Consider the following 11,869-nt stretch of genomic DNA (forward strand, 5'->3'; position numbering starts at 1 on the left):
CAGCTTCCTTGTGCCTCCCCATGCCTCATATTTATGATGAATTAGAGAAGAGGAGATGTGGCTGAGAACAAGAGTTCTTTGTGGAGGGACTCTTGGAAAACTTAGTGATATGATGCTTAACTCATAAATTTGATGGTTCCATTGGCTCCAAAAGGGGGGTAAAACATCAAGACACTTAGGTTAGAAATATTTCAGATCACTCATTATTTCTCTCCATGTTCGAAGTGACTGCGATCGCAGCATGCACGATTTCGCTAATCTCTCTCTTTATTTTCCCCTTTTTATAAAATTTCAAAAAATAACTAAAACATCACTTGTCTTTTTATAAAATTTCAAAAAATAACTAAAACATCACTTGTCTTTTCTTTTAAATGACATCTAGTTCTTTCTTTTAGGATAATATCTAAAATACACTAGTTTTTTAAAACCCAAAAATCTAATATTTTCAAACCATCCATACTATACACATTAACACTCATAATTAATATGGCTCGTAACTCTCATTCATGTTGTAACTTCCATGAAGGGTAGCTATGGTCCTTGTTAATCTAGGAAAAATATCAGATTCACGACTCTCAATTTTTTTAAGTAAAATATTTTTAATTAAATAAAAAATATTAGTCAGCTTTTTACCTTAGTTAGTCTTTAGTTAGTAACCTTACTAACTTATTAATTGACTAACTAACTTTCAAACTAACCAACTAAATTTTAATTGTGTGAAAATATTACAATAGACTTATGAATAAATCCACATTAGTTTAAGGTTTGATTAAAATTTCATTCAGGGATGGGAAGGCCAAGGAATAACAAGCGCCAACAATTGCTTAAGCAATCATGCATCACACTTTCAACTGCATAGCCTATAGAAAATGAAAATGAAGATGCTTGTATTTTGAATGGAAAGAAAAGAATATATGTTCGTAGCTATGTGTATTCATTGAAGTTATTATATCCTTGGTCTTACTCTATCTTAGATGAAGTAGGCAAGGAAAGAGTTCAATGCTCCATTTGTACTCTTTAGCGTGCCCAGTCCTTTCAGAAGAAAAGGGAGTACAACTATTCAAAAATAGGCTTTGGCTATACATAATGCATTATAGTCACATAAGTTATTGGATTATCTGGATATGTAGGTAGATATTCCAATTGTCATTCATTGTGATAACATGAGTAGTATATTACAATTGGCTAGGAACCCTCTATTCCATGTTGGAACAAAACACAATTTAAGTGCATCACCACTTTGTGAGAGAGAAGGTACTTGCAGTTGAGATCAACTTGGTATACATTTGTACACAAGATGAGATAATTGACATCTTCATGAAGGCATTGGGTGGAGAGAACATTTGAAGTTTCAAAGCTTACTTGGAGTTCTAGAGACGCAGTTGAGCTTGAGGAGGAGTGTTGAGATGGCAAACTTAGCACGTGCTGACATTGATGATAGATTGCTTGGCTAGATGGGTCTGCATATCAACACTTAGCATGTTTGTGGTCATTATGAATCTTACATGGCCACTTTCACTTATCACTTACTATATTGGGTTTGTTACACCTATCTATAGCTTGCAAAATTATAGTGCTAGTTGATTAGTATAGTTTGTTATGCATTGTTTGACTTAGTAGGCCACTTTTATTTATGTTGTATCTTATCTATACTTTGTGTACATTAAAAAACGTGTGAAAAGAGAAGAAGAAACTACGAAGAAAATTTTTTTGGCCTCCACCTCCCTTTGTGTGTTGTTAAGTGAGGTTCTCCTTGTGTGTATTATGTGTGTTCGACACAATAGCTTAACTCCCCACCATGTGATTAGTGGTACAAAGTAGCTCAAAATAGTAGGCACCATGTTGATAATAGTTAGAAAGATGTGAATAGTTGCTAAAAATAGTACACAATAGTATGCTATAATTAGACAAGCTAACAAAATTGATGAATGTTAAAGATATAGTTGATTGGTGAGTTGGTAATAGCAGACGTGAGTAGGAGAGGACTCTTTGACAATAGGTGATGGCTAGAAGCAAATGAATGCATGTTAAAAATTGTCACTAATCAACAAGCACAATATGGTTATGTTACATTAGAGATAATGATCACTTGTTCACCAACCATGAATTTCTTACCTTGAACCACTAGCATATGCATGAGTGGAGTTATTATAGGAAAACTCAGCCAAATATAATCATGAATCCCACGCATGATGTATATCATGAGGTAATAGTGAATGTAAGTCTCCAACCACTTATTAACCCTTTCTATCTGACCATCAATCTACAGATAATAGGCTATAGAAGGAGCCAATTTTCTTCCCATGGAGCTTAGTATTTCCTTCCAGAAGTTACTCGTGAACTTAGTATCTTTATCATGAATCACATGTGGTAATCCATGTAATCAAAAGATCTACTCAATGAATTGACTAGCCACCTATGAAGCAGTGAATCGAGCCTTAGTAGGAATGAAATGCACTTCCTTAGTGAGTCTATCCACTACATGTAAATGCTATTCCAACCCTTTTTAGTAATAGATAGACCAGTAATGAATTCTATTCTAATATGTATCCACTTGTCTTCAACACCATATTGGGGAATATGGGAATTTCCCATAAGTTTAGGGCACGTTGTTGTAGTGCATAGGGTTGAAGGTCACCATAGGGGTTTGGCAAAAAAACTAGACAAGATAGATAGAGATGTGTCTTCAAGAGATAAGTAGATTACAGTGAATGTTTAAAGGTTCAAGAGGTGCTTCATGATCAATCACAGGGGTTTGAGAGAGAAGAATGTATGGGAGTTCAAGAGCTTAGACTCCGAAGATGGTAGAGATAAGAGAAGGGTTGAAGGTTTCAAGCCAAGTTCTTGAAGATGTTAATAGACCTTCCAACTGCATGTTCTTAGCAAAGATCACAAGAGTATTTTCTCATAAGTTCTAACTCAAACCAAGCTTATTTTCTTAACTGCAAGAGCAATCACAAATTATAAAATCAAGTACAATATGCTGTCATGTATCATAAACAACTTTACATCCCATCATTCATGCATGATGCCATAGCATGAATCAACTTTGCATGATTACATTCAATGTAGACTATTAAGGAGACAAGAGCTTATGAGTCAATTACAAGGCTTGTAGGGCAAAGAGACTTGCTTCAAGAGAGCTTCAAATTGACTTTCTGATAAGGATAAGTTACCATGGCCAAGAAATAAAAGAAAAAACTCCTCTTAATTCAACTCAAACCATCTATGAATGATCTACAAACATTGCCCTACCATAGGGGCACATAATACTTGCATATTTTGACAATATGTTTTCTATACAGTAAGAAATGAATTAAAAGAACAATGTTGTAGCTAATTCTATGAATATGACCGAAGATATTAGCCCCAAATCAGCCCAAATATCTTCCAGAATTCACTTCTAATGATAGCATAAACTTCCCCTAACGCGATGTCGAAGCGTTTGGTGTCGAAAGTCTACCATAAGGGTAAGAGACAGCAGGGTGAAGGGAGATTCACGAAGAGGAGTAGATGGAAGAGAAGGGGTTTGAAGAAATAGAAGACGTAGAAGAATACTCCCAGAAAGAAATAGAAAATGAAGAAGAATACTAACAGAGATGAAGCCTGTCAATTTATTTCAGCATTATGAGAATATAAAACTCAAATAGGTAAAAACGTGTATAAAATAATACATTTCTCTATGCTGCTCAGATCACCAATCTAATGCTTCCATTGGCTTCGAAAGGGGGGTAAAATCCCAAGATATGTGACCAAAATTCAACCAGATTACTCCTTTATGTTCACTGCCTGAAAACAGCGATCGCGCGCCGCGCAATTTTGCCAATTTCTCTTTTTACATAAAATCCTCTCAAATTAGCTGAAAGCTACATGCTTTCTTTTACATGTTATCATAATCTAGAATTTGTCTACAGTTTTATGGATTTTTACAAGATATAATATCTAAAATATCAAAAATTTGCTAAAACTTGTCTAAAAATCTAATAGTTTTGAACCATGGATACTAACACTAATGTTTAAAATGGCATTGGCTCTCTAAATCAATAAGAAAGTCACACTCTAGATTTTTTTACATGGTGTGTGCGTAGCAACACGACATCCACCCCCCTCCTAACCTGCACATCCTCTGGCATGTGCCAAAGTCTTACAAATCTGTAGTGTTAGAAGAAGTATCTTTTGCCATATCAATGTCTTCATCTTTTGCCTTTTCTTCTTTCTCTATGTCTTCATGCTCTTGAATTACATCCAAGTCTTCTAACTCATATGCTGAACTTTCTCTTCGTTTGAAGAGCTTGATTCTTTTTCCAGCTACGAGTATCTTTATACTGGCCCCATCCAATTTAACCAATGAATATGTGGCATTGTCATGAACAACCTTTACCACATATGGGCCAAAATTAACCATCTTCCTAGAAGCACTATATTGATTATCTAGGCTACTGTCATAGACAAGCACCCAGTCATTTTCTTGGATAGCTCTTGGCCGAAGTCAGTGTTGCCTATCAAATCTTCTTTTGTTTTTTAGTCTTGCTGTATTTAACTTCTTAATAGTTGCTTGAACATCTTTAGGCCTTCTTTCTAGCTGCCATATGCACAAAGTCAGCAACTCTTCTCTACTAATGTCTTCCTCCCAAGGTAGAAGACTCCATGTGAGAATAGATTCTTCAATTGGCATAATTGGTTTTTGTCCATGCATAAAGTTCAGCTAGCATATAGCCAATCACTGTACTATGAGTAGTCATGTCAGCCCTAATGCAAAAGGTAGCATTTTAGGCCATTCTTTGATCTTTCCTCTACAAGACTTTGCTAGAGCTTTGAGAATAATTTGATGTCCTCTCTCACTCTTCAACTTGATTGGTTAGATCTTCTCTTGCAAGCACTAAATACCGCATATTCCATATCCTTGTAAGCATTGTTACAAGATCAATAACCCATCTATAATGTATAGACAAGGGATAAGTCGGTTATAACCCATCTCTATGCTTGACCATAGAATATAGTTGACACACACAACAGGTTTCAACAAAATGCTCTATATCTTGATACATGTTCTGCCACCAGTATTTTTCTTTGACTTTAATAAAGGTTCCCCATATACCTCTATGGCCAGCCCACAAGCTTTCATGAAATTCCTTCATTACCTGTAGTTGCAATCTTTTATTACCTAAAACTCAGACATGCGCTCCTTTCTTCTTCTTTGCGTGCTTCCATAGATGCCTATTTTTAAGAAAGAAGCCATAAGCTTTCCTCTTAATATGCTTGAACTCTTTATCAGTCCAAGTCTCTTTCTTCTTCATTGTGCTCAAATATTGGCCAATCTTCAACCGACAATCTTCTTCAAGGAAATGAACTAGAACTTGAGCAATGCAATGAGCATGCTAGCTTCTAGTTGACCGTCCTTCTTCCATAGATAAATCTTTAATCTTTATTTTTGTATGTTGATTTACAACAGTACCTTTTCTCATTCTTACTATACTTAATGCAATACCATTAGAAAGATCAGCTTCACTTGCAAGATTTAGCAACTGAAAATGTACTTTAGCAGCCATGGAATGAAATTCAGCAAGTATAGATTCTTCAGCTTCATCTTCTTCCATCAGCTCTTCTTCATTGTCATATCTTGCACATGACAACATGTCAACAATTGGATTCTCCTTTCCTGCAATATGCTTTAACTTGGGGTTGAGAGATTTAATATATGAAATCCATCTTAGCATAGCAATGTCGGGTGTAGAGTAGCTGTAAATCATGCCCAAGAGTGGAAGACAATCAATTTCTACCACTACGAAAGGACCTATAAAGTATTCACGATCAGACTTTAATGCTGTTATGACTCCCCACAATTCCCTTTTTACTTGTGCATACCTTCTTTGACATTCATTGAGAATCTTTGCTCCAAAAAGAATTGCATACCTATTACCTTCAAGGTCTTCTTGGCCAACAGCCCATCCTATCCCAATGGGACTTGTATCCACAGTAAGGATGATGGGTTGACCATTTGAATAATGAGCCCTTTTGAGAGTGGGAGCTGAAATTAACAACTTCTTTAGTTTGCGTACAGTGAGAGTATGCTCTTTTCCCCAAGAGAATCTTTGGCCTTTTCTTAATAATTGATAGATATTTTCAGCTACATGAGCAAAATGTGGTATCCATATGAGATAGAATACACATGCGCCAAGAAATCTTCTCACCTCTGAAATATTTGTGCATTATTCTTGCATTTTGCTGATGGCATCTATCTTGATTGGTGAAGGTTTATCTGTAGGGGCCACACAAATGTCTGCCAACCACTAGGACTTCTTCTACTCCAAAAATTGACTTAGCTCCAAAAAGGGTAAGATGTACCTCTTCTAGCCTTGTCAAAATCTTGTCACAATCATGAATATGGTTAACTACAAATGTCTTGCAGTCATCTCCATCAAGCTCCTCATTCTTTTCATTAACTTCACATACCTTGATAGGCACATCATCAAGAAATGGAAGAGTAAGTTGTGGAATAAAGTCCCTTAAGACTTTGTGCATATGGCATTCATCATATGGGCTAGGGAGTTTGTTGCACCTTGTGGTAGAGTGCACATGCGGACCAATCCAAGAGGTGTCTTCATTGTGGTAATGTCTCGACTTTCTAATGAAAGCTAAAATTGGTCATATCCTGAATATAGACCACCCACAGAATAAATTGCTCTATTTGCAAAAGCTTTATCAAACTCATCAACAATTGGACCCAAACCAACATTTCAGATTGTGACATGATTAATAGGCTATAGATCTTAAATGAATCATAAGGATCCATTTTTCTTGGGTACGACAAACCATCGATTTGAGTAAGGTGCTGAAGAAGGTTCTAAAATCTCCATTCTTATCTTCTCATTTCAAAGTTCCAATAGTTTGGGCAAATACGTCCTCAGAACGGAAATGGACTTGAGATTCCAAGGCACATGTGCGACCGTAAAAATGACCATAGGAGACACAATATTTGGATCCACACAACCTATTTCACTTGGCTGAAATGCAAAAGCTTTTCCATGTTTCATTAGCATTTGCATAAAAGAGTGTTTTTCAATCTGCAAAATGAAAGAATTTTCACCTATTTTGAGCTCTTTTATATTTTCAGATGTGAACTTGTGACCAATGTTGGAGGGATCACAAAGACTTGGCTCATTTGCTACCCTATCAGCTAGCCCTTCACTTTCAGGAGGCAATGGGACTGCCATAGGCTTGACTTTCTTATCCACAGTCTTGTATTTTGTCTCCACTTGCACTTCAGCCTTGTTGAGTAAACCAATGTCTTCCTACTCAAAAAATTCTTGAATTGTTTGATAAAAATCCAATGTACATACTTCTATGGACTGATTTTCTATATGAGCAGTGGCATATTTTTCAGCTAATGTGTCAGTAGTAATTAGTCCAAAAAAAAACCCAAAATATCTTCATTTTTAGTCCATCATGTCATAAGTTTTTAGCTCCCTTTTTACATGACATAAATATTTTCTTTCAGCTTTAGTCATGGCTGGAAGAGACTTATAACAACCCATACTTTTGGCTGTACATACATACAATTTGCTAGAGACAGAGTTTCTATAGCATAAGGAGGTTCAATATTTTTACATGACACACTGCCATAGCCTCCTTTTACAGCAATGCAGCCTAAAAACCCTTGAATTATTAGGCATTAGGAGGCATAGGATAATCATGCAGTCGATCTCTATTTCGATGATGGTAAACACACACAGTAAGAAATTGGACAGCTCGTTCATTATCCTTGCTTTGAATTCAAGCATAGGAAGAACCATCATTAAGAGCTTTTGTTTCCAAGCAGGCTTTAGAAATGTAAGGTTGCCCAAGAATGATAGGGTAACTACAAGAGTCTTGAACAAAAAAGTGAAAATTGTCTTTTATATCTCCAATAGTTACCTACACAGTAGGACATGCAGCATATAACTCTCCAAAAGAGTTGTTTGCAGCTCTCATTCGCCAATCTAGATCAACATCTACAGGCCATCCACTGCTTTCATAGAGACTCCTTGCCATGACGTTTATCTCAGAACCATGGTCTAAGAGTGCAATACATGGTGTTTCTTTTTCTCCAATTTTGATGACTATCTCTATTGTTGCTATTGCCCAATGTGTACAGGAGTAGTGATGATTGGAATGAATCGGGCTTCTTCCTCATCATGCATGTGTTGTAGACGTTCTTCTTTTTGAGAGGTGGACTGTCCAACTAACTTGGACCAGCCGACCTTTACATTTTCAGCCTTTACTTCTTTAATTTCTGCTTCCATGCTTTATTTATCTTCAGCTTCAATTGCTGCAATTAACTCTTTAACTGCTTCAAGCTAAATTCCTTGTGCAGTTAGCTTATCTTCATCCTACACAAAGACTCAAAGAGCTTGTAAAAAAACATGCACTGTTTCTTCAGCATCATCACCAACATATTGTATTTTCCTTTTGATTACATTAATAATTACATCATGGAATTCACATTGGAAATTCCAAGAATTTTGCCTAGGGTGAACTCAATTTTACTTTCTAGAATTCGTTCTTCTAAAACTTGTTTGAGATCGATTGCAGTTTCTATATCAGACTGCAATTTGTAGCCTGGTTACTTGCTTTTCTTCTTTCCTTTGGCATTCTTTGTTTATGACACATCTTTCATCTCTTGATCTAGGGTTATATTTTCAACAAGATTTGGTTGTTCAGGCATTATTCTAGGGACCCGTTTCGGAGGGCTAGAAGAGGAAGGCCCTGGTTCATCTTCTCTTTTCTTCAATCAAGACTTCTTTATGATTGATGTCAGCCAAATGTGCAAAAATAGAAAAAGAATCTACTGGTTCTTTCCAACCAGTTATTCCTTGAATGCACTAATCATCTTTGGCTACTTTGTCACGTTACATTTGATCTAATGCCTGCATCCATACTTTAGATTGCACATTAGCTTTACATGCTTTCAAATTTGATTTAGTTGGCTCAATCTGCCGCCCATAGGTAGCTGCATCAATTGCTGCATAGGCATTCTTTACAGCTAAATCTTCTAATCTTTTCTTCATTCCACCATTGTCAAAATTTAGCTCAAGTGGAAGACAAGTTTCAGCTACATGAATTTTTTCATCTTTTCAAAAGATAAGCTTCTATGCTTCAGCCTCATGGAAGGTAGAACACTCCCTCTTGTAATGTTGTTGGCTGTCACACCAAATACAACGCCTCTTATAGCCTTCTCTCATGGGTCTTTGAGTTTATGTTCATTCTCGCTCTTCGACTTTGACATCCAACTTCTCTAGTTTAGAACTAATTTTTGTAAGATTTAGATGAAGCTCACGCATGATTTTAATGAGTTCATCCATGACATCATTTTTAGAAGGAACAGAAGAAGAAAGAATTGGTTGATTAGTCAAAGGAATAGGGGATTTTGAAGGTGGAACAAGCTCCATTAGTGGAGTTGTTGAAGTTGAAGTAGAGCCCACCAATCTTAGTCACATCCCCTCTCTTCGAGTAATCATGTTAACTGCATCAGTAACATATGTCCATGCAATCTTGACTCCTGATTCTAAGGTACCATCTTCTAGGCGATCAACAAGCTCCTCTTGCAGAACAGGATTTGCAACCTTAAGGAATAATTCAATCTTCTGACCTTCCATACTTTGTTGGTCTTCAGCATCAAGTTGTGCAAATTTACTTTCAAACTCATGGTATAAAGCTGTTCTAGCTAAACCTTTATTGGGTTTCTCAGCCCAATCAGTGAAAATTTTCTTCATCATTAGGCCAAAGTCTTTTAAGAAGAATTCTTTGCTTAGGTCTTTTTTGAATGCAGCTCAATCCACATCTCATTGAAAAAGACCATGGATACTCCAGGTTCACCTTCACTCGAGCTTTCATGGCTGCGATGGACAGCAATTTCATGTCTGCTCTTGCAACACCTAGATATCTCTCCACAGTCAATATCTCACTGAAATTCCTTCTAAAGAAGTGTTTCTTGACTCATAGAGCTTCTATATGGCACATCAAGCACCAACATTTCCCCAACTAGTGCTCACATTACCAATTTCTATTGTTGCTCTGCCAATATTCGAAAGATGGAGTTTGCAAAGTGCATGTATCAAGGGAAGTTAATTGCACTTAGTTGTGTATGGCTTATTTGTTGTTGATAGAACAATCGGTCAGGGGTTATGAATAGCATAATCCTAAAAGAATAAAATTAGGAATTGTGCATACAAGTATTATTTTGCATAGATCGTTGTTTGGTCCCAAGGGTTTTGTTGATTTTTATCTATCTTCAAAAGGATAAGTGTGAAAATACAAGACATGGCATCGATTGTCATCTTTATCTTCTTTTTACTAATTATTATCACGTGTTTTCTCTCTATGTCATTAAGTATTACTTGTTGTCCACTCCAAGTGAAATCCATAAACATACAATTGAGATCCAAGGAAAACTTACCACACTTTTTGAGCCAATCATAGCCAATAATCATGTCAATAGGACCCATATCTAAGACAATTAAGTCCATCATAATAGTGCAAGACTCAATGGGAGTTTGTAGGTATATCTCTTTGCTCAGCTCTTGAGCTCCATTTACAACTCGTACCTTCAATGGAGAGAACTTCATTTCTTGAGGTAACAACTTTAGCTCATATAATGATTTGGCATTGACAAAGCTATGTGTGTTGCTCATGACTATGAGAATATGAGCAATCTCAGAGTTGATAGTACCCTTGAGCCAAAGTATATTTTCTCCTTTGCAATCCATCCAAGCATCTTGGGATATGGAACACAAAATGCAAAGTGTATAATCAATAGCCGGAAGCATCCATATGTAACCCACCTAGATCAAATGAACCACCTACATCAAATGGAAATCTATTAATCGACTCTAAATCTTGCTATGTATACTAATCATCAAGTTCATGTGTCTCATCATAAGTAGGAACTGCCTCAATTAAATGATTCAATTTTCTATATAACATAGATTTGAAAGAGGCATCTCAAAACTCCTTTCAATTGAATGCATATGATAGATTGTCATGTTTATGAGTGGCCCTTTGAGACACAAATATGCACAAAGTATTGATGATGGCATCAAAGTCCTCTAGTAATGCATGCACAAGATTTTATAAGGATAAATAAAATGAAAACGTGCACACCTTTGATGGCTCACTATATGTAAACCCTCCCTATCATGTGTATTCAAGACCTGTTTTAAATACCCCTCATTTGTAAGGAAAAAACCCTTTCCAATTCAAATTTGAATGGATCTTTAAATGTCATGCATTTGTACATTTAGAAAAGGGAATTAGAAAATATTTTCTGTTGAATACATGCAATAGATAAGATATTTATGAGTGACTCACCCTCCCTCTTGAGGCACACATGTACTCTCTCTCTCTCTCTCTCTCTCTCTCTCTCTCTCTCTCTCTCTCTCTCTCTCTCTCTCTCTCTCTCTCTCTCTCTCTCTCTCTCTCTCTCTCTCTCTCTCTCTCTCTCTCTCTCTCTCTCTCTCTCTCTCTCTCTCTCTCTCTCTCTCTCTCTCTCTCTCTCTCTCTAAACTACATAGCCTAAAACATACAATGTACAATAAGTGAAAATATCTCATTGTGATTTTTAAGTGATGATCCAAATGCAAATTGTGGCTTATAAAAATATATATGTTCAGCACTATAATTGTGCATCTTGTCTAGTTATGTAAGGACATTGTGAAACTATAATAAAAATATTAGAAACCATTAACTTTATCTCAAGAAATAATGATCGAGGTGTATCAAACAACAACCACAAGCCTAATGGAAATCAACAAGAACAATGATAATTGTTACCGCAATCACCACCATTAAAAAGAATAATTGTAACAAGTATAGAAAAAACAACTCATCAAAA

Source organism: Lygodium microphyllum, chromosome 13, assembly GCF_053477565.2.
Source record: "Lygodium microphyllum isolate KBCC chromosome 13, Lygodium_microphyllum_v1.1.10, whole genome shotgun sequence".
NCBI classification, from domain to species: domain Eukaryota; kingdom Viridiplantae; phylum Streptophyta; class Polypodiopsida; order Schizaeales; family Lygodiaceae; genus Lygodium; species Lygodium microphyllum.